Source organism: Dendrobates tinctorius, unplaced genomic scaffold (genome assembly GCF_039654945.1).
Source record: "Dendrobates tinctorius isolate UK_male_01 unplaced genomic scaffold, ASM3965494v1 ptg000004l, whole genome shotgun sequence".
NCBI classification, from domain to species: domain Eukaryota; kingdom Metazoa; phylum Chordata; class Amphibia; order Anura; family Dendrobatidae; genus Dendrobates; species Dendrobates tinctorius.
Window position 1 is genome coordinate 33217734 of NW_027361672.1, and position 22780 is coordinate 33240513.

The following is a 22780-nucleotide window of genomic DNA, read 5'->3' on the forward strand; positions in this document are numbered from 1 at the left end:
AGCAAACATACTGCAGGTTTATCATGGGTTTTCAAGGTGCATTACAGAAACCGGATTAGAAAGGTAATTTTGCAAGCTCTATTTTCCTCTTTACTTGAATCTCGTAGTGCAGTTAAACCGGGAGAAGCAGCAAGGACACCTTTCTGAAGGTACAACTGTCTCCTAATTGACCTTTGCCCCATGCGGTGAACAGGTACTCTGTGAACAAAGAATAGCAACACGTTTTGCATACCTTTAATGCACTATTGCCTGAAGGGCCGATCATGCAAGGTTAAAGAACAGCCTTTAATGGTTGGTTTCAAATTAAATAAGCTTTACTTGTAACTAAAGGAATATGCTTTACTATACTGTTTGTCAAGATCTATTGTTTAAAACCCCATTGGTGAGACGGACTGGCTAAGCTTGTATTTTTCCTTTTCCTGATTTGGAGATAGGGATATTTAAGAGCCTTTTTTTAATAAATCATACTTTTTAAATGGAAATCTCGATTACTGTGTTTGGTTTGGCATGTGCAAAATCAACAGAAGAATTACATTTCCATGGCAAAACACCACAATCCTGAGGCAAATGATTTGTCCAAATTTAATAGAGAGTACTTAGAATGTATTGTTTCATATAAACACTACTTCCAATAAATCGGTGCCTTAGGAACCGTTTCTCAGCTTGTAATACCCTATTTATGTTGGCCAGTACATTTTAACTTTTCAAGTATTAGTGGAAAACATAACTGAAAATATATACTTTGGCCTGAGAGAACGTGAAGCATGGTATTAACACTGAATAATATTTAAGAAATACACAATTATTTATGTATTATAAACAGAGACTTAAACCCTTTAACTAGACAGCAGAACAGAAGCTATATATCTCACATAATCAATATATTTAATAATTATGCATTTACTTTATAATTACATCAAAACTGTTCAATTAATAATTAAAATTGCAAATGAAAAAGGAAAGACAAATAAGCTACAGTTAAGACAATTCCAACATCACAGGAGTCAATGACTGTGTCCATTTCTCCACACTTCTACTGCCCCTGCGGTACTAGTGATAAAGGTCCAGTAGGAACAAAAACATCCACCATAATAAAGTATTGCCCTTTACAATATATACATTATTAATATTTATGTAATAACAATAAGCAAATCTGTTATTTCCATTAATATATTTTGGAATGATTTTGTGATGTTCCATACAAGTGTATATGAATGCTACAGCCAAACACTGGCATCAGTAGTAATGCCTGAATGTATGGCATGAGACTGCTAGAATCAGTGCTTGACTGCATGAAAGGCCAAATCGCATTACATTGCAAATGGAAGACCAACAGGGACCATCCAAGAGGTGGCACTGAAACAGCAAAAGAATCAATATGTGATTTGTAGGGAATTCATACTCCTTTGGCATCCATTAGCATTCACACAGGTATTGTCTCTGGTCTCACAAAGGGAAGTTTTATTGTTTTCATATAACTTTAGTAGTTACAAAAACAAAACAGCCTCTTCTGGGCACAAAGATATAACAGAAAATAAACAGTTCCTACAAAAGGGAATATATGGCAGTTCAGCCTCACCAGAACAGATTAATGTCCATTCTGAATCTCTGGCAGAGATTAGTCAACTCCACAAGGTTCTTACCTCCTCCCACACACAGAACAGTGAATGAGGTATCTCAGCTGCCTTTTAAATGGGCTGCAAAACCTAGATAGAAGAATATGGAAATGGCCAGTCCCACCTAGCTATTTTGGCTGTTCCTAAAACCCAGAACCAAAATCGAAGCCCATTAAAAAACCTCTCAGCACTATCTGTGCTGGAACCTGCTATTTCATATCACCGAGTCTAACCACCTCAGTGACACATATCTCCCATCCAGGATCTGTCTAGCTGACACCTTCCAGACTATTTTCTATCATGCCCTGTTTGAAGTATCTTAGCCGTTAATGCAAACAGGTACATTAAATATTTTGTTATTTCATGAGTTTTTGAGAGAATTTAAATAAAGCCATAAGATTTCCATTCACAGATTTCTGTTTTGAAGCATTTCCCAAATTTCAAGCACTCTTGGACAATTATTTTAATTGTACACAATTGAATTTTTTTTTTTACCAAACACTCAACAATAAGAAAAAGTTTTCAACACGAGAATTTTGCATACATTTTTTTTGGAGGAGCGTCCTGGCCATGGTGGAGTGAAGATGCAAGTTAGGTGTGCTCTGTCTTCCTGTCTGAAAGTATAACTAATTTCATCCTCAAAGACAGAAATAAAATGATGACATACCCTGCAGTAAGCCAGTAAGCAAATAGTGTATATGAATAATGTAGATTACTTACTTAGTAAAAAAAGCATAAAAGCCAACCCACTAGCCTCAAGGTGTACCATAATGGTCCCAAATAAGGATGGGTGGACCCGTGGTTCGGGTGAACTTTATGAAAAAGTTTGGTTAGGCCTCTGATCTGCAGTAACTTGTGATGAGTGAGTATACTTGTTGCTCAGGTTTTCCCGAGCATGCTCGAGTGATCTCCCGAGTATTTTGGCGTGCTCAGAGATTTAGTGTTTGTCGACACAGCTGCATGATTTGCAGCTGCTAGACAGACTGAATACATGTAGGGATTGCCTGTTTGTTAGGAATTCCACACATGTATTCAGACTGTCTAGCAGCTGCAAATCATGCAGCTACGGCGACAAACACTAAATCTCCGAGCAAGCCAAAATACTCGTAGATCACCCGATCATGCTCGTAAAAACCTGACAAATGAGTATACTCGCTCATCACTAGCAGATAACTTTCTCACATTACCACCAGTCACAGAGCTGCGGTTCCCACGCTGTCATAGAGAGGACAGTATGTGAGCCAATAGCTGTGACCGGCAGTGAAAAGGTTACTGCCGATGAGGCATTGGCTGTTGATTCCTACTTTCATCAGCATATGTCTAGTCTCACTGTTAGCAGTGAGAGCAGGCAACACTGATGAGACTATTCACCAGCCAGGGCCTGTGCATAGTAATAAAGATGTCAGTGTGATATGTAATTAATGCAGTTCATGTGTAGCTTACTGTACATTTATTTAGCTAATAAATAAATAAATAATTGAAAAAAATAGAGGGAGGTCCCCCTTATTTTTAATACACAGCTGAGGGAAAGCAGACAGCTGAGGTCTGGTGCTATTATTCTGGGAAGGAGGCAATAAACATGGAGCTTCCCAAGCTATTAATATCAGCTCACAGCTGTCTGTGTAGCCTTTACTGGTTATTAAAAAGAGGGTAACCCCCCAAAAAATAATGATATGGAGTCCCCCCTATTTTTAATAACAAGCAAAGGTTAAACAGACAACTGCAGGCTGATTTTAATAGGCTGAAAAGGGGCCATGGATATTGGTCCCCTCCCAGGCTAATAACACCAGACCTTGGCCACCTCAGAAATGGCGCATCAATTAGATGCATCAATTTAGGGGCTTAGCCTCGGCTTTTCCTGTTTGCCCTGGTGCGTTGGCATGTGGGAGGTGTGATGTCAGCTGCTTTTCATCAAGTCCAGGGGTTAGTAATGGAGAGATGTCTATCAGTCATCACCTCAGTGCACAACAGATGTGTATTTGAAAGGAACTCCTTACACTAGATGTAGCATAGTTAGGCATCGTAGTGGGACCTAATCATTATGGATCAATGGAGGACAGGTAAGATTACTTTGATTTTTTTATTTTTCATTTTATTTTCATAAATGGGTAAAAGAGGCGATTTGTCAGGGAGTGTTTTGTTCAACTAAAGCTAGGACAGTGTGAGTAAACGGTCAGAGGAGCACCAGGAATAAGAGAAGAGAGCAGTAGTTTCTTTAGTCCACAACACGTTTCAACGGGAAAACCGTCTTCATCAGGTGGCAGCCACCTGATGAAGATGGTTTTCCCATTGAAAGAAACTACTGCTCTCTTCCCTTATTCCTGGTGCTCCTCTGACCGTTTACTCACACAGTCCTAGCTTATCATCCTCCATTGGACGTCTACGGATGGAGTTGCATTGGACCACTAATTCAAAAACATCTTGTCGTCACTTCCCTGCGCTCCCCAGTGACCACTTTAATTCTGGACTTCTATTGTCCAACTAAAGGACTTTTCTCTGTGTGTGTCTTTATTACTTTTGAGTACAGGGTTTTTAATGGTGGTGTCTGATAGAGGGGGTCTCCATTGCTAACCCCTTGGCTGACATCAACCCCAAAACAATTACCCCGCCTGCCAATGCACCAGGGCAAGTGGGAAGAGCCGGGCAAAGTTGCTGAATGGGAGCATTTAATGTTTTCTGATGCAGATGTGGGCTGCTATTTTTAGGCTGGGGAGGGCCAAATACCATAGGCCTTCCCAGCCTAAGAATACCAGCCCACCGCTGTCTGCTTTTGCTTGGCTTGTAAAAAAAATGCCATTTTTTAAAATTATTTATTTAATTATTAAGAAAACATCATGGGGCACCTCTATTTTTGATAACCAGCCAAGTTAAACAAGACAGCTGAGGACTGCAGCTGTCTGTTTTAACTGTGCCTTTTATAAAAAATAGGAGACCCCACATTTTATTTTTTTCACTGGCCAATCACAGCCAAGACAATACTTGACATGGCTTTGATGGGGACGGAAGAAGTCCATGTTCGGGGTCCGTGCACAGACCCCGAACTTTACAGTTCTTGATCACCCATCTCTAGTCCTAACCTCTAGTATTAAAACCTTACAATGTGTCATAGTGACATCAGTGTGAATAAGGGAAAAGCAGGACCAGGTCCCGAATGGATAGCCAGCAAATGGGAAGCTATATAAATATTTTGTCCAGCTCAAAGAAAGGCAGGTCACACCCTTACCTGCACTAAATGCAGAAACTTAACCGAATAAAATTAATTGTATTTTAAGTTGGTAATGGTATACATGCAATATAGGAGCATGTTCACACTGGCCAATAAACAGACATCAAATAAAGAAAGAAAATGAGCATATATCCTGCTGTAAGTAAATAAGTAAAAGCAATAGTGCGTATAAATAATGTAGGGTACTTGTTAAACTTCATTTTTGATAAGAAAAAAGTGCAAACACCATCCCACCAGCGTCAGGTGTGCCACAATAAGGATGGTCCTAATCTCTAGTATTAAAACCTTTTGATGTGTCAAAGTGACCTCAATGTGAATAAGAACAGAGAAGGACCGGGTCCCGAATGGATACCCAGCAAATGGGAAGCTAAGCAAACATTATGTCCAGCTCAAATACAATATAGCTTTTACTTATTTACTTACTGAAGGGTACATGTTCATTTTGTTTTAGTCTTGAGGACAAAGAGAAGGCATCAATAATTATTGCTTGTAGAGCTCAAATAATTATAAAATTGTTTACTGATGGTGCCATGCGGTGGTGCATTTCTTTGCCCTCAGAAGTCCATGATGTTTGCTGGAGATGTCTATTTGATAGAGGCATAAATAAAATTGGTCAAAAGTGGTGCACTCTATGTATAGAAGAATGGTGCCCAAAGGAAAAAAAAAAAAAAATAGAACGATGACCTTTGGCACTCAAAAAATCACAAAGAGACACTGGAAGCACACCGACATTCACCCACAGCATACGGGCTGCTTCGTACCAAAACGTTGGAGCACGCTTTACATATACCTCATACAGACACCCTTGATAAAGGCATTTACGCCAAAACGTTGGATGGATTGATGTCTGTATATCCTATTTTGTTGCCTTTCTATTAAATTGGAAATCATTGAAACTTAATCTCTTTGTTACTTTTCGAGTGCCGAAGGTCATTGTTCTATAGTGTATATTTGATAGACGCACCTTGTTGTATATTTTGTGGACTTGTAAGCTGATAGAGTTTTTCTGTGCTAATATACTTCACACCTATCTACAAGTAAGTTTGGTTGCTATTATAAATAATCCAAAGATTTTTTTTCCATTATCCTGCTTCTATCAAAAATATATCTAAAAAAAAAAATCAATGTTACATTTCTTTTTGTCTGCAGTTTGAGCTGTTATTCCACGTCATAAGAAATCTTCAGCTGTCCCAATTATTTCTGAGTTGACTCGAGTTGAATGGAATAATGAGAACAAAGGAACTTAGGACTGATGATCAAAATGGATGGTATGCATTCTTTCACATTTGGGTCTCTTGGCTGGATTTTAGAGACTTTGATATCCTCGTTGCTTGGGTGCAGATTCAGATTTTAGGAGCAGATTGTGCTTGACATTCTTGACTGGCCCAGCCAGAGTCCTGACCTCAACCCAATTGAGTATTTCTGGAGAGACCTAAAAATGGCTGTCCACCAAAGTTCACCATCCAACCTGACGGAACTGGAGAGGATCTGCAAGGAAGAATGGCAGAGGATCCCCAAATCCAGGTGTGAAAAACTTGTTGCATCATTCTCAAGACTCATGGCTGTACTAGCTCAAAAGCGTGCATCTACTCAATACTGAGCAAAGGGTCTGAATACTTATGACTAGAGATGAGCGACTTTTCCTTTTTTCGGGTCGAGTCGGGTTTCATGAAACCCAACTTTCTTAAAAGTCGGGTCGCCCGAAATCGGCAGACTATAGGGAAAAGTCAGGGTCCGACTGAAACACGAAACCCAATGCAAGTCAATGGGGAAGCAAAGTCGGCAGGGAGTGGAGGACAGGAAACACACCTACAGTGCCCATTTCAATGCCAACAACATCAATTCTTATTACTTAAGCTTGGCAACCTTAATTTACTTTATAATAATACCTACGCATTGAAAACTGGGGATTATTTGGCTCAAGTTGTGGGGGGGTAGGGCTGGCGGCAGGTTTTCGTGTGCCCTGGGCCAAAGAGTGTCAGTGCCCCCTTTCAACACATACCACAATTCATAATGCTCTGATACGGCACAGAAATATAGGTATAGTACAATGAAAAATACTTCACTGCTTACATGACATTACTGCTATCTATTTTAAATTCTACAATAGCTCAAAAAACGGACAGTATATTACTCCATAGAGCATTATGGCCACCACCTAGGGCGCCAAACAGAATAATGAGCCCCATATATTTCTCCATGCAGAATAATTGGTCCCATATAAAGTTCTATACAGTATATGATGAGCTCCATATAATGCTACAGTATATGTTGGTCCCCATGGATGATGCTCCACTGTCTTATGGGCCCAAATAATGCTCCATAGAGTCCATATATAATGGGCCCCATTTCTAATGCTCCAGTGTATAATGGGCCCCGTAAATGCTGCTCCAGTGTCTAATGTCCCCCATTTGGAATGCTCCAGTATATGATGGGCCAAATGGATGATGCTCCAGTGTATGATGGGCCCCATATATCATTCTCCAGTGTATATTGCTCCCTAAAAAATGCTCCCAACATTTAAAAAAATTAAATACCTCTCCTTGCCGGGCACTGCTCTACTCGGGACTCCTCAGCATTGCCATTTTAAAGCTCTCTGCACTTGTACTGTTTCGGTAGAGGGCATACAGACGTGATGTCATCGCGCTCTGTAACCTGAATGTCACTATCAGGAAAGGCGGAAGACGTCACAGCGGTGGAGCAGGGAGAGGTAAGGATTGCAAGTGCTGTGGCCCTGAGCAAGCATGGGGGGCCCATTCATGGGCGATGCCACTGGCACAGGGCCCCTCATTGTACGACGGTATGTCTGATGGCGAGTGGGCCCTCCCACTGGCAGAGACACTTTTGCGTACTATGAGGGGCCCTGTGCCACTGCCATCGCCCATGAGTAGGACCCCCCCACCTGCTCAGGGAACCGGCACTTTCATCTGCACCTGCCTCTGTGTCACCATGTAAGGTGGTATAGTATGCGGGAAAGGGCACCTGAGTTTCATCAGTGTCACATTCTGACTCTGTAGAGTGCGAGGGGAATGTAGTGCTGTGGGTCAATGTACCAGCAGAATCATTTAGCAGTGGCTGTGCATCAGTGCACTCCATCTCCGATTCATGTTGGACTGGGGAATTCAGAATTTCACTTCATAACACAGGCATGGTGTCACGTCGCCGTCAGACATAGGGACTGTGGTTCCTGCTTCGGCCACTGGGAGGCACCGGACTGTCACGTCCCCGTCAGATACAGGGACTACTGTTCCTGCGTCGGCTACTGGGAGGCGCCGGACTGTTACGTTGCCCTTAGAATCAGGGACTGCTGTTCCGGTCTCAACCACTGGGAGGCGCCGGGCGGTCACGTCACCGTTAGACTCGGGGACGGCTGTTCCTGCCTCGGCCACTAGGAGGCACCGTGGTTTCCCCGTGGGTGGTGGTGACAGAGAAGGGGCTCCTGCGCAGGCATCTGGTGGGCGCAGACTCCGCTCCTCTGTCAGTCATGAAAGGGTTGAGGCATCACCATCTGGCCTGGTCCTGGGGGCGGTCCAAATGACATCATCAGACTGTGAACCTGTGAGGGATATCCTGATCCTTCAAAAACCTTGGGGCCTGTCTTGCAGGCCGCCAGATATAGTCTTGGTTTCCCCAGTGTGCTAGTTGTTATTTGCTAGCTTTGATTCTGACCTTTGCCTGGTACCTCTGCCGTCCTCCTGGTTTATGACTCTGACCTTGGCCAGAATTTGACTCTGCTATTGTCTGCCATTTTTGTACCTTTGCTGCCCACCTGGTTAAGACTCGGATTCCTGACTACGCTTTTGGTCCCATTTTTTAACCCCTCCCCGGCAACCGTCCTGCTCTGGCCCGCTGCTCATATTCAGACAGTACCTCCTGGGCTCTGCTGTAAATCCAGATCCCTGTATAGGGGTAAAGGGTATCGGGGTTGCTTGGGGTGCTATCTTACTGCAGCCCAGACTTGCAGGCGGACATCACACATGGCCTGTGAAAAGAGCTCCATGGAGTAATCTGAAGTGTTGACTGCCGCATCCTTCACTTTTATTGGGGGTAAAGGAGACAAGGAAAGGGGTGGCTCCTGACCAGAAGCCTGCACTGACAACTCAGTGCTTGCATTTTTTTAAACTTCGGAAGAGGAGGCGATAGAGCTGGACGCTTTTTTGGCAATGTAAGGCAAACCAGTTCCTGATGCTCCAGCTTTAAAAGCAGTTTACTTACTCCCAGAAAAGGGAACCTTAAAGGCTCTCTTGTGCCAGCTGATGATGCAGGCTCAACAACTCCAGCCTCAGCTGCTATTGTGCTTTTGGCACTACCAGCAGATGCACCACCATCAGTACCAGCTGGCCGCCCCACACCCACGTCCGCGGCCTCTTCCACCATACGTAATATTTTTTGTGAAAATGGACTCAAAATACCAGCAGATATATGGTACTGTTTCAGAAGCGGACAGCTCTATACAGTCTAGGGATAATTGTAAATCCTTGTATATATTTCATGAGTCAGACACAGATGGTCACAGGCTGGGTATGGATTAGACAATAATATAGCAATTTTCAAAAGGGTACAGTATCACTAGATACAAGGTATATATAGTATAGTTTAAACATATTGAATCTCCGTATACATTTCAGGAGGCAAACACAGATGCTCTCAGGCCCAGTATGGATCCGACAACAATATAGAAAGTTGAGAAAGGGTACTATGGCGCCCCTGAGGGTACGTTCGCCACAGAGGTACTGTACCTCATCCAAAGGTGTGGTATCCCACCCTCAGGTAAGGAGGGATCACCACTCAGGACTCCTAACCCTGCACGCAGCACACACACTAGTTAGTCAGTGCTTTCTGGGTGTACCCGGCGGGAGGATGGCCTCATCCCAGACTGACTAGGAAAGGGTGCTGGGGGTTAGTGTGGAAGGTAGGTACAGTGGGAGGAGCTTAGGTAGTGGAGTGATTGTGGGCATCCAATCAGAGAGAGCAAGCTGACACTTGATGGGTGGAGCTAGTCTGAAGTAAATGGATCTTTCTAGAGAGTTGTCAGTCGGTGACAGGACAGAGTAAGAGCAGGATTGCTGTGAGAGGGCTCAGGGTCAGAGAAGAGAGAAAAATCTTGTCCAAGCTCCTAGACTGGAAGGAAGTGGTCCTTGGGGCACGGGAAGTGCAATAAGCCACCTGTGACGCCCGTTTCTGAAGAAGGAAGGACCAGGCCTTGCTGGGGAAGGTGGCTCCTGAAGGTAGTGAAGAAATACAGAGCTCAGCTAGAAAGATGGAGGCTGAGGTAACTTTAAGTGCCTCAGTCGCAGCCACATTCAATACTCAAAAAGGCAGCAGTTGGAATAAAGGACCCCGGAGCCTGACCCACTTCGCCCCGGTGTGATCCTTGGCTGCTGGCTTGGGACACTGTTTGCGAAGGCACACAGCAGGAAGGAAGGGAGAGATCAGCATAGAGACACGGCCTAGAAAGGATACACAAGGGGGAGTCTTGAACAGGTGTTCCTGATCTACCTTGGAGTTTGCTGGACCACTCCCTCGGATGATACAGTACCAATCGGGTCATCTGGTGCACAAAACTTTAGAGGAGAAACTCAGAAAATGCACCCAAGTGTGTCCTTGGTGTCTTTTGCAACTCGCCTGCTACACACGCTACACTCACCATCACTGTCAACGGCTCACAAACACCATCTCAACTGCCCTGGAATACAGCTCTGCCAGTGGAGAGCTTCATCATCTTGGCTGCTTTAACACCGGCCCAGAGGATCTGCATTGCAGCGTCGGCTACCCTAGCCGAGTACCACGGGTGGCGTTACGATCCCCTTTTTCCAAATTAACTTTCATACCATCTTCCCCCTCATCTGAACTGTCATCTTCTTTATTGGACACTCAGGGCCACGGACCAGGTCCCAATCACCACCATGACATAATTCCCCCTTAAAAGAGCCTGAAAGGCCCGGTACTGAGTAACCCCCGGGCATGCATGGCGTTTCATTTTAACACCAGATAACAGGGATATATTGTCTAGTTTCAACATTATAAATCTATGTATATATTTGAGGAGGCAGACACAGACGCTGTCATGGCCAATATGGATTCGATAACAATCTAAAAAGTAGAAAAAGGGTACAGTATCACCATATACAAGGTATATATAGTATAGTTTCAACATTCAAAATCTCCGTATTTATTTCAGGAGGCAGACACAGACGCTCTGAGGCCCAGTAAGGTTTACACAACAATATAAAAAGCAGTAAAAGGGAATGGATCCCAAGCGTACTGCTGTATACAGTGTCGTGGTAATTTGGTGATCTACAGTTAGGTCCATATATATTTGGACAGAGACAAGATTTTTCTAATTTTTGTTCTAGACATTACCACAATGAATTTTAAACAAAGCAATTCAGATGCAGTTGAAATTCAGACTTTCAGCTTTCGTTTGAGGGTATCCACATTAAAATTGGATGAAGGGTTTAGGAGTTTCAGCTCCTTAACATGTGCCACCATGTTTTTAAAAGGGACCAAAAGTAATAGGATAGATTAAATAATTGTAAATAAAATGTTCATTTCTAGTACTTGGTTGAAAACCCTTTGTTGGCAATGACTGCCTGAATTCTTGAACTCATGGATATCACCATACGCTGTGTTTCCTCCTTTTTGATGCTTTGCCAGGCCTTCACTGCGGTGGTTTTCAGTTGCTGTTTGTTTGTGGGCCTTTCTGTCTGAAGTTTAGTCTTTAACAAGTGAAATGCATGCTCAATTGGGTTGAGATCAGGAGACTGACTTGGTCATTTAAGAATATTCCACTTCTTTGCTTTAATAAACTCCTGGGTTGCTTTGGCTTTATGTTTTGGGTCATTGTCCATCTGTAGTATGAAACGACGACCAATCAGTTTGGCTGCATTTGGCTGTTTCTGTCCTGTGTCACATCATCAATAAACACTAGTGACCCAGTGCCACAGGCAGCCATGCGTGCCCAAGCCATCACACTGCCTCCGCCGTGTTTTACAGATGATGTGGTATGCTTTGGATCATGAGCTATACCACGCCTTCGCCATACTTTTCCCTTTCCATCATTCTGGTAGAGGTTGATCTTGGTTTCATCTGTCCAAAGAATGTTCTTCCAAAACTGTGCTGGCTTTTTAAATTTTTTTTGTAGCAAAGTCCAGTCTAGCCTTTTTATTCTTGATGCTTATGAGTGGCTTGCACAATGCAGTGAACCCTCTGTATTTACTTTCATGCAGTCTTCTCTTTATGGTAGATTTGAATATTGATACGCCTACCTTCTGGAGAGTGTTGTTCACTTGGTTGGCTGTTGTGAAGGGGTTTCTCTTCACCATGGAGATTATTCTGCAATCATCCACCACTGTTGTCTTCCGTGGGTGCCCAGGTCTTTTTGCATTGATGCGTTCACCAGTGCTTTCTTTCTCAGGATGTAACAAACTGTAGAATTTGCCACTCCTAATGTTGTAGCAATTTCTCGGATGGGTTTTTTCTGTTTTTGCAGCTTAAGGATGGCTTGTTTCACCTGCATGGAGAGCTCCTTTGACCGAATGTTTCCTTCACAGCAAAACCTTCCAAATACAAGCACACCTCAAATCAACTCCAGGCCTTTTATCTGCTTAATTGAGAATGACATAACGAAGGGATTGCCCACACCTGTCCATGAAATAGCCTTGGAGTCAATAGTCCAATTACTTTTGGTCCCTTTAAAACAGGGTGGCACATGTTAAGGAGCTGAAACTCCTAAACCCTTCATCCAATTTTAATGTGGATACCCTCAAATGATAGCTGAAAGTCTGATCTTCAACTGCATTTGAATTGTTTTGTTTAAAAATTCATTGTGGTAATGTCTAGAACCAAAATTAGAAAAATGTCTCTGTATTTCAGGAGGCAGACACATATGCTCACACGCTCAGTATGGATTTGACAATAACGTAACAAGTTGAAAAAGGGTACAGTATGACCAGATACAAGGTATATATAGTATAGTTTAAACATTCTAAATCTCCGTAGACATTTCATGAGGCAGACACAGATGCTCTCAGTCCCAGTATGCATTAGCCAAGAATACAAAAAGTATACAAAGGTTACTGTATCACCAGATACAAGGTACATATAGTATTGTTTAAACATTGTAAATCTCCCTATTTATTTCAGGAGGCAGACACAGACGCTCTCAGGGTCAGTATGGATTACACAATATAAAAAGCAGTAAAAGGGTAATGGATCAGAAGCGTACAGCTGTATACAGTGTATGGGGCATTGTAAGTCTCAGTATTTATTTCCAGAGTCAGAAACACACTCTCACTGGCTCAGTATGGAGTACACCCAAATATAAAAAGAGAAAAAAGGGAAATGTATTCGAAACGTACACCACTATACAGTGTTGGAGTACTTTGAAATCTTCGTTTATATTTCAGTGTCAGTCAGCCAGTCCAGACTGTCCGCTAGAGGAAGGTAGATGGATAAAAGTACAGACATAAAGTCGAGTGATTTTAGATGTTTTGGAATTATTAATCACGGGAAAACCTCCCGGGAGAATTCACAGAGGCAATGCTGACCCTCAATAACTTTAACTGTGGATACAGCTAAAACACAAATTAGTGAAGAAAGGGTTGCTGTATCGCAGTAGCATCGATCCCATCACCGTAACTGATCTCCATCAAATTGTGATCACAGGGAGAGCTGTAGACATGGTCCTCACTGCCTATCATGATGTGTCTGGTCACTTTGGAGTGCAAAACACACAAGCCACAGGCCGTAGGAGATTCTATTGGATTGGCATGAGAGGAGACATTGAAAAATGGTGGCAGGGTCACATGTCTGTGACTATGAAAAATGTGAAAGGTGATCATAAAGCACCACTTCATCCGATCGGAGGTTGACGTCCATTACAAATGGTAGCCATTGGTAATCTGAAGGTAGAGGCCAGCAGGACAGGACATAGCTACATCTTAACCATCATCGATCAGTACGCCAAATTTGTAGTGGCCGTCCCTGTGATGGATTTAACTGGCCAGACTACACAACGGTGGAGCAGGGAGAGGTAAGTGGGTCGCCCTCCCAGGGCTGTGGGGTACTCGGTACCGGGCCGGTCTCTCAGAGGGGAATGTCACGGCAGCAGTGACCCGGTCCGTGGCCCTGGGCGCAAATGTAAAAGGGATGAAGTGGTGGAATAAAGTTTATGAGTGAATGATTCGCGAAGCCACCTGTGGTGTTCAGCAATGAAGATGTTAAGCCGACTCTGCAAGCAGATCCTCTGGGACAAATGGTGTAGTGCAGCAATGATGGTGTGGCCCTCCACAGGTAGGACTGTAGTCCTAGGGCAGAGTAGGTGAAGTGACGGTGAGGGGAGACGTGTATGGTGCAGTGTTAGGCACAAAGATGTAGTAGTGCTGAATGGGTTGGCGCAGGAATAAGCGGAGGACACCAGGGCATGTAGTTCCAAAGCTTTACTCACAGTCTGGTATGCATACAGGTGCCCGCATCCGTGCCGTGTCCTCCGGGTCAAGGGCTCAGCCAACCTCCAGGCAAGATGAAGTGCTCCCTTCCAACAATCCGCCAACATATGTGCCTTTTCTGAACGTCTCCCTTCTTGCGCCTATAGTGAAGTACTCACAGTACTGAGTTACACTGGAGTTCCTCCTGTCAGATGTTCCTATGAACTCTACTTGTATGGCAGACAGCTGTAGTTTGCTTCAGGGACGCCTTGCTACCTAGTCCCGGCTCACTCATGTTGCTGTTGTGCCTCCAAGTCTTGTGTGGGAATAAAGTGGTGACAACTTCTATTCCTCAGATGTCTGTCGCAGGACCATTAGTCGGACCGGACCACGGCCTTGCGCTGTGAACTTGGGAAGGGTTCTGCTCTAACCCTAATCCTTAGTCCTCCACTCCTTATGTTCCGTACTAATCCTAATCCTTCTTTCTTATGGAGAGAGTCAGGCTTTCCATCAATGTTCCTTTCCTGTGCTAGTGGACCCAGGTCACAGAGGTCGGCTGCAGCACTTCCTTCATCCATCCCACTCAGGGGATCTTCTCTCACAGACTGACCAAATCCTAAACTCTTCCCGCTCTTTTGGTGCCAACTAAACTCCACCCACCTCCCAGCATGCTTCGTTTTCCAAGCAGGGAGCCACCAAATGGTGATTTGCTACACTACTATGTTGTGTGGGATGCAGGTGTTGGAGCGTGGTCAGGTGTCTCCACCTTAGCTGAATGGTGGGGTACCACACCTAAGGTGGAGGTGCAGTACCTCTGTGGCGACTGAACCTTCCGGGGTGCCACATGAGTATTGCAAGTGCTGTGTCCCTGAGCAAGCAGGGTGGACCCACTCGTGGGCGCTGGTACTGGCACAGGGCCCCTCATAGTACGCCAGTGTGTCTGACGGCGAGTGGGCCCCCCCACAGCCAGAGACACTTTATTGTACTATGAGAGGCCCTGTGCCAGTGCCGTTGCCACACCTGTTCAGGGCAACAGCACTTGCCCGGGTGCGGCACGTGTTGACCCCTGCCTGGGGTGGGGGGGCAGCCCATTTAGGGTGGTTTAAAAAATGGCAGATGTTGATGTGTAGGCTGGACTTTCAGCTGCTGCAAATGGAGGAATTGGAGAAGTCAGAGGAAGAGGAGGACAAAAGTGAGCCTTTTTTCTGGCAACCTATGTGTTATCAGGGGAGGGTGGAACAAAATCTTTTGAAACCCATGCATGGTTAATTTTAATGAAGGTTAGATCATCAACATTTTGGGTCGACAGACAGGTCCTTTTTTCTGTCAGGATTGATCCAGCAGCACTGAAGGTTCTTTCAGATAACACACTACCAGCAGGGCAAGCGAGCTCCTGTAAGGCATATTGTGCCAATTCAGGCCATGTGTCCAGTTTTGAGGCCCAATAATCAAAGGGGAAAGACCTGTGAGGGAGAACCTCGATATGGGAGGAGGAGTAGTTTGTAACCATAGTTGACAACTGCTGTCTCCTGTCACTTTCGATCGATGCAGTATTACCCTCATCATTTTGGCCATGCGGGGGTCCCTTTGTAGGATCCGCAAGGCATAGTCACACATGTGGGCCAAGGTTCCAGGTGTCAATGCTGCACTGCCAGTGGTGGGTGGAGGAGCACTTTCTGGCAAATCCACATCCCTCCAGTCACGCACAAACCCTGTACCTGACCTTGGCACGCCCACATGTTCTCTTGCCCCCTGAGAAGCATCCTCCTCCCCAAAATAATCATCCCCCTCATCCTCATCCTCATCTTCCTCTTCTTCCTCCACCTCGTCCACGCCAGTTCCCTGATCAGACAATGGCTGACTGTCATCAAGGCTTCCCTCCTCCTCCTCCTGTTGCTCCTCAGCTGCAGACGCCTGATCCTTAATGTGTGTCAAAGTTTGCATGACCAGACGCATAAGTGGTATGCTCATGCTTATGATGGTGTCGTCTGCACTTACCAGCCGTGTGCATTCCTCAAAACACTGAAGGACTTTACAGAGGTCTTTCAGCTTTGACCACTGCACACCCGACAATTCCATGTCTGCCCTCAAACTGCCTGCCCGTGTATCCTCCCACAAATGCATTACAGCCTGCCTCTGTTCGCACAGCCTCTCAACCATGTGCATGGTGGAGTTTCATCTTGTAGCAACGTCTATGATTAGGCGGTGCTTGGGGAGGTTGAGTGATGCAGCTTCTGCATACCACTGGAGTGGACGTTTGAGCGATGGATGTGCGAGCACAGTCTTCGCACCTTTTGGAGCAGGGCTGTTAACTCTGGATAATTATTTAGGAAGCACTGCACCACCAGGTTCAAGGTGTGAGCCAGGCAAGGTATGTGTGTGAGTTTTGAAAGGGCTATGGCTGCCACAAAATTCCGCTCATTAACACTGACTACTTTGCCTGGCTCAAGATGTAGACTGCCCAGCCATGACTCAGTTTGTCGATGCAAGTAGTCGGCCAGTACCTCCGCGGTGTGTCTACTGTCGCCCAAAGACATCATTTTTAAAACAGCCTGCTGACGCTTACCACTAGCTGTTCGATAGTGGGACACCTCATGTGCAACACTGACAGATGTGGACGGAGTGCTCATGCGAATGCTCTGTCAACGAGCTTTCGCTTCTGGAGGAGGAGGAGGCTCGAACGCCTACACCCAACTGTTTTCTATACCATGGGCTAGGCAGCACTGTTCCACCGCCACTGTCCCCTGTGGAGCCTGCATCCACCACATTAACCCAGTGCGCAGTGATGGACTCATAACAGCCCTGGCCATGCCTACTGGTCCATGCATCTGTTGTGAGGTGTACCTTTCCACTCACTGACTGTTTTAGTGCATGGACAATGCAGTGCAGTCTTTCACATGCCGGTGGAGGGCAGGGATGGCTTTTTGAGAAAAGAAGTGCCGACTGGGTAGGTCATAGCATGGGATAGCGTAGGCCAGGAGCTCTCGGAAAGCTTCGCTTCCTACCAAACGGAAGGGCATCATCTCTAATGAGATCAGTTTGGCAATGTAGGCGTTCAAAGCCAGTGTACGTGGATGAGAGGATGAGTACTTTCTTGTCCTACTCAGAGTGTTTGGTAGGGTGAGCTGGACTTGAGAGCTGCCTATGGGGGAACTAGCATTGGACATGACGGACTGAGAAGATGTTGGTGATGGTGAGGGTGTTGATGGCCTAGATTCAGTGTTTCCTTGCGAAAATATTGTTGTCATGCCCTCAGCTGCAGGCCCGGTCTCTGCTGCTCAGGGAGACCGGCACCTATCTCACAGCTCCACTGGTACTACTCACCCTGTCCATGGCTCCAGACAATCAGTGGCCCCTTTCTCTGCTAAGAACTTGCATGCTCTTGGCACGTCTCCTGGTAATGCTCTTAGGAGACGTGCCCCGCTTCCTGCACATACTTAAAACAGCAGGGCACCTGTTCTCTATTAGGGCTATGATGCTCTGTGCATAAAAGGCATCCTCCCTTTGACGGAGGTGCCTGAACAACGTGTTCAATCTGTGGGATCTCTGCCTTCCACTCAGGCCACACTTAGCTTAGCCCTGCATACTGAAGGCTGTTTCTATATCTTAATCTCTCTGTCTCCTCAGAATCAGCAGTACCCTCTCCTGGATCCTTCTGGACACTTCGGTTTCTACCCCAGACTGACCAAGGCTCTCATCTTGGAATCAGCCAGTTACCATTGCCAGCTAGAAGTTCACACAGACCTTCCAGGATTCCTGCCACCTCCTCTATTTGGCCTGTAAGGGTCGTCCCTCTGGTCCGGGTATCGCGTCATTAAGGTCACCTGGTGTTGTGACAGGGGAGCCCCTGTATAGAGGTACACCTTGCCCGGTGCTCCACTACGTGGTTCTGTGTCGTGGTCCAGAGGGTTCTTCCCTCAGGCACCTTTTCCATTTGTTTGCTTCATTTAATAAACATCCTTGGTTTTTGGAAGCTCATTCTCCTGTCTCTTGTGCATCGGGTATACAGCTACCACTGCACCATCAGTGGTCCTCTATACACCTGCACGCCCTGTGGGCGTAACAATTGTGATTGCCTGACTGCTTTGGCCTAGCGACAACACCTCAACATTTCTTGATGGTGGTGTGATTAGCGGTGGCCTTACAGTGGGGGAAGCGATGGAGCGTTGCCAGCTAACTTCAGTCGGAGCAGGTGCACATGTGCTACCTGGGGTTTTGTAGTCCGTCCACGCTTGCAAGTGAATGTTGGTTAAATGTCTAAGCATGCAACTGGTATTCAAATTTCTTAGATTTCTTTCCCTCTGCTAAAGGTCCTTCGGCACTTCTTACAAATAACCTTTGCGTCATCTGTAGGATTTTGTTCAACAAAGTGCCACACTTCACTCTTCCTACTATGGTAGAAATTTTCAGGGCTTGCACGCTGTGGTAATTTGACTGTCTGGCCAAGCTGTCCTGCAACTCTTTTAGTTTTCTTGCCAAGTTTTTTGACAGCTATGGGCCTGCCGGATAACTGCTGCTGCGATGACGATGCCTGCTGTGGATCCTTCTCCTGTTCTGACCTATTGTCACCAGCACCCTCTTCCCCCAATGGATGCCAATCCGGGTCAACAACTGGGTCATCCATGACCTTGTCTTCAATGTCATCTGCACCTTCCTCTGTACCTTCCTTTGTGTCACCGTGTAAGGTGGTATAGTATGCGGGAAGGGGCACCTGAGTTTCATCAGGGTCTGATTCGGGCTCAGTAAAGTGCGAGGGCAATGTAGTGCTGTGGGTGAATGTAACAGCAGATTCATCTAGCAGTGGCTGTGCATCAGTGCACTCCATGTCAGATTCATCTTGGACTGGGGAATTCAGGATTTGACTTGACAACCCAGGAATGGTATGTGAAAAGAGCTCCATGGAGTAATCTGAAGTGTGTGCTGCAGCATCCTTCACTTTTGGTGTGGGTGAAGGACACTAGGAAAGGTGTTGTTCCTGACCAGAGGCCTGCACTGACGACTCTGTGCTTGCAGTTTTTGTAACTTCAGAAGAGGAGGCAATAGAGCTGGAGTCTGTTTCGGCAATGTAAGCCAAAACCTGCTCCTGATGCTCCGGCTTTAAAAGTGGTTTACCTACTCCCAGAAAAGGGAACCTTAAAGGCCTTCTTGTGCCAGACGATGATGCAGGCTCAACACCTCCTGCCTTAGCTGCTATTGTGCTTTTGCCAGAACCAGCCGATGCACCACCACCACCATCAGTGCCAGCTGCGCCCCCCCATCCTCGTCCGCGGCCTCTTCCACCAGACTTCCTCATGTTTGGGAAAATGTACCAAAAATACCAGCAGAGAAATGGTACTGTATGAGTAGCGTACAGCTGTGTAAGGTGTATGTAAGAAGTGAAATCTCTGTATATATTTTATGAGTCACAGACGCTCACCCAGTATGTATTTCACCGTAATCCAACAAACAGATATATGGTACTGTATCAGAGGTGTACAGCTGTATACGTTGTTGGTGAAACTGTCAATCTCTGTATATGTATTTACGGAATGTGACACGCACGCTGACTCTGTGTAGATGTGACCGTAATAAGAACACCAGATATCAGATACTGTTTGATAATCGGACAGCTCAATACGGTGTATAGAGAAATGGAAATGTCCGTATATGTATTTATGGAGTGTCACACACACACACGCTGACTCTGTGTAGATGTGACCGTAATAAGAACACCAGATATCAGATACTGTTTGAAAATCGGACAGCTCAATACGGTGTATAGAGAAATGGAAATGTCCGTATATGTATTTATGGAGTCTCACATACACACGCTGACTGTGTAGATGTGACCGTAATAAGAACACCAGATATCCGATACTGTTTGAGAATCGGACACCTCTATACGGTGTATGTATGGAAAAATGTTAATCTCCGTGTATTTTTTTACGGAGTCACACACATATAGCATGTATTTGTCCGTGATACCAGCCGGTACACGGTAGTGTGTGAGGAGCGTACACCTCTATACGGTGTGTGAAAAAACTTACGCTCAGTATCTACTGTGCGGAAAAAAAGGAATAAAAGGATTTTTGCTTTTAAAAAAGCAGTCTGCACAGCAGTGTGCAAACAGCAATGCAGCTATCAGGGAGCCTTAAAAGGCAGCCTAATAACCAACAGAGCTGCTGCACAAAAAAGTGTGAAAAAATGAAGGATTGGTAACTGTGCAGAAAAAAGGAATAAAAATATTTTTGCTTTTAAAAAAGCACTCTGCACAGCAGTGTGCAAACAGCAATGCAGCTATCAGGGAGCCTTATAAGGCAGCCTAATAACCAACAGAGCTGTTGCACACAAATATATCCTCCCCTGTCACTGCACACTATACTGTTGTGTTGTACAGTGACATTCGCTATCAGCAGAAGCAATTTTTTTGTTTTTTGGCCTGCCTAAACACTCTCCCTATTGAGAACGAGCAGCAGCAACCTCTCCCTATGCTAAGATCGGCAGAAGTAAGATGGCGGTCGGCAGTCACGGCCTTTTATAGGCACTGTGACGCCACACAAAGCCAGCCAATCACTTGAATGCCCTTCTCTAACATAGTGGGGGCCACTGCCTATGTAATCGCGTTGCCCACAGTGTGCGTCTTTGATGATTGGATGAGAAAAGGCACTGAAAGCATTGTGGGTAACGCGATTTTGGCGCTCAAGTCGGCGACCTCATGGCCGACCTCACGCTATGATTGGGTTTCGATCGGCGAAACCCGACTTTAGCAAAAGTCGGCTAATTCTGAATTTGTCCGACCCGTTTCGCTCAATTCTACTTATGACCATATGATATATTTTTTTTTTTTTATTAATTTCGCAAAAATTTCTACATTTCTGTTTTTTTCAGTCAAGATGAAGTGCAGAGTGTACCATAATAAGAAAAAAATGAACTTTTTTGAATTTACCAAATGGCTGCAATGAAGCAAAGAGTGAAAAATTTAAAGGGGTCTGAATACTTTCCATATCCACTGTACAGTAGAAGGTAGAAGAGCTGATCGGAGACCCAGTGGTGGCACTAGAGGACTTGGAGCGGTAAGAATAAGATTTTTTTCAAACCCTTTCCGGTCAACATTTTGTTGATTTTTCCCCCCAAAAATGCATAAAATTCATTTTCTGGAAAATATGAATGCTTAGCAAACTTTAAGATGAATTTGATTTGCCTCACCTTAATTTGCATTGAATTGATTCGCTCACCTTATACAGTACCAGTAAAAAGTTTGCACAGTTATTTTTGAAATGTGTGCACTGTCAATTCAGAAATCCATGTAATTTGTTGATTTACTACCAGATAGTTTATTGGAAACCACATAGACTAATTGCTTAGGCATAATTATGATCATCAAAAATCAGAACAGAAGAGGACATGCTCTGAGTTTCACAGAACGCCTTCTAAGATTTGTCATTTAATGGGTATATGACTAGATTTAGCTCAATGGGTCAATGTACTGTCTGAAGTAAAATCAGGCAGCACTCGGACATTTTCACACGGATGTGTGAAAATGTAGCAGAACCACAAACGAACACATATGGAAATAAGGAATAAAGGAACACATGTGAAACAAACCTTAAGTTCCTCAAAATGTCCCCTTTTACTTTGGTGACAGCTTTACACATTGGTGGTATTTGTATATTTTTTTCAAGCAGTTTCATTAAGTAGTTACCTGCAATGACTTTCCAATAGTTCTGAAGAAATTCCCAGTAGTGCTGTGAACTTGACGGCTGCTCTGCCTTCACTGTGTGGTACAAGTTATCCAAAACCATTTCAATTGGGTTAAAATTGCGGAATTGTGGAGGCCAGGTCATGTGACAGAGCCCTCTATCCCTCTCCTTTTTGGTTACATAACCTGGAGGTGTGATTTAGGTCTTTGTCCTGTTGCAAAGTGCAAACTAGATGGGATGATATGTCATTGCAGAAAACTGTTGTAGTCATGCTTGGTACTTGTGTTGAGTTTAGAATAAATCACTAACAGTGTCAACAGAAAAGCTCACCTCACAACATCACATCCTCCCATACATTCTTCTCAGTGAGCACCACACATGTATTAACCATTAGGTCACCTTTTCAGCGTCTCAGCAAGTCATGGTGGTTGGTACCAAAAATCTCAATTTTGACTCTTCAGACCACAGTACAAATTTTCACTGAGCTAATGTCCTGTTCTTGTGTTGCTTGGTCTTAACAACTTTGTGTAAGGAGGAACAGGTGGAGCAGTGCCAGGCCATTTTTATGTTTTGTTGTTCTTAATGTATTTCACTATGTAATGAGTGAAGATTTTCAACTGGAATATTTCATTCAGTGATATCTATAATACAGTATTTCAGTGTTCTCTTTTAATTTTTTTGAGCCATAGAATCCTGCAGCTGTCTGCTTTATCTGTGCTGGTTTTAAAATATAGTCATTGTGGGCTGGTGTCTCCTAAGAAGGTGAAATGGAATCTGGGAAATTTGCAAAAAAAAACCTCAAGTAGAATCGAAATTTGCAATAACTTGACA

General features: G+C 44.6%; 1 long non-coding RNA gene across 1 annotated transcript; it reads left to right on the top strand.

Annotated features, from left to right (window-relative positions):
* LOC141080909 (uncharacterized) lies at positions 1-22572 on the top strand. The gene is made up of 3 exons (XR_012229215.1): positions 1-63; positions 5992-6110; positions 21138-22572. It is a non-coding gene; the product is annotated as an uncharacterized lncRNA (long non-coding RNA).
* Positions 22573-22780: the final 208 nt, after the last annotated feature.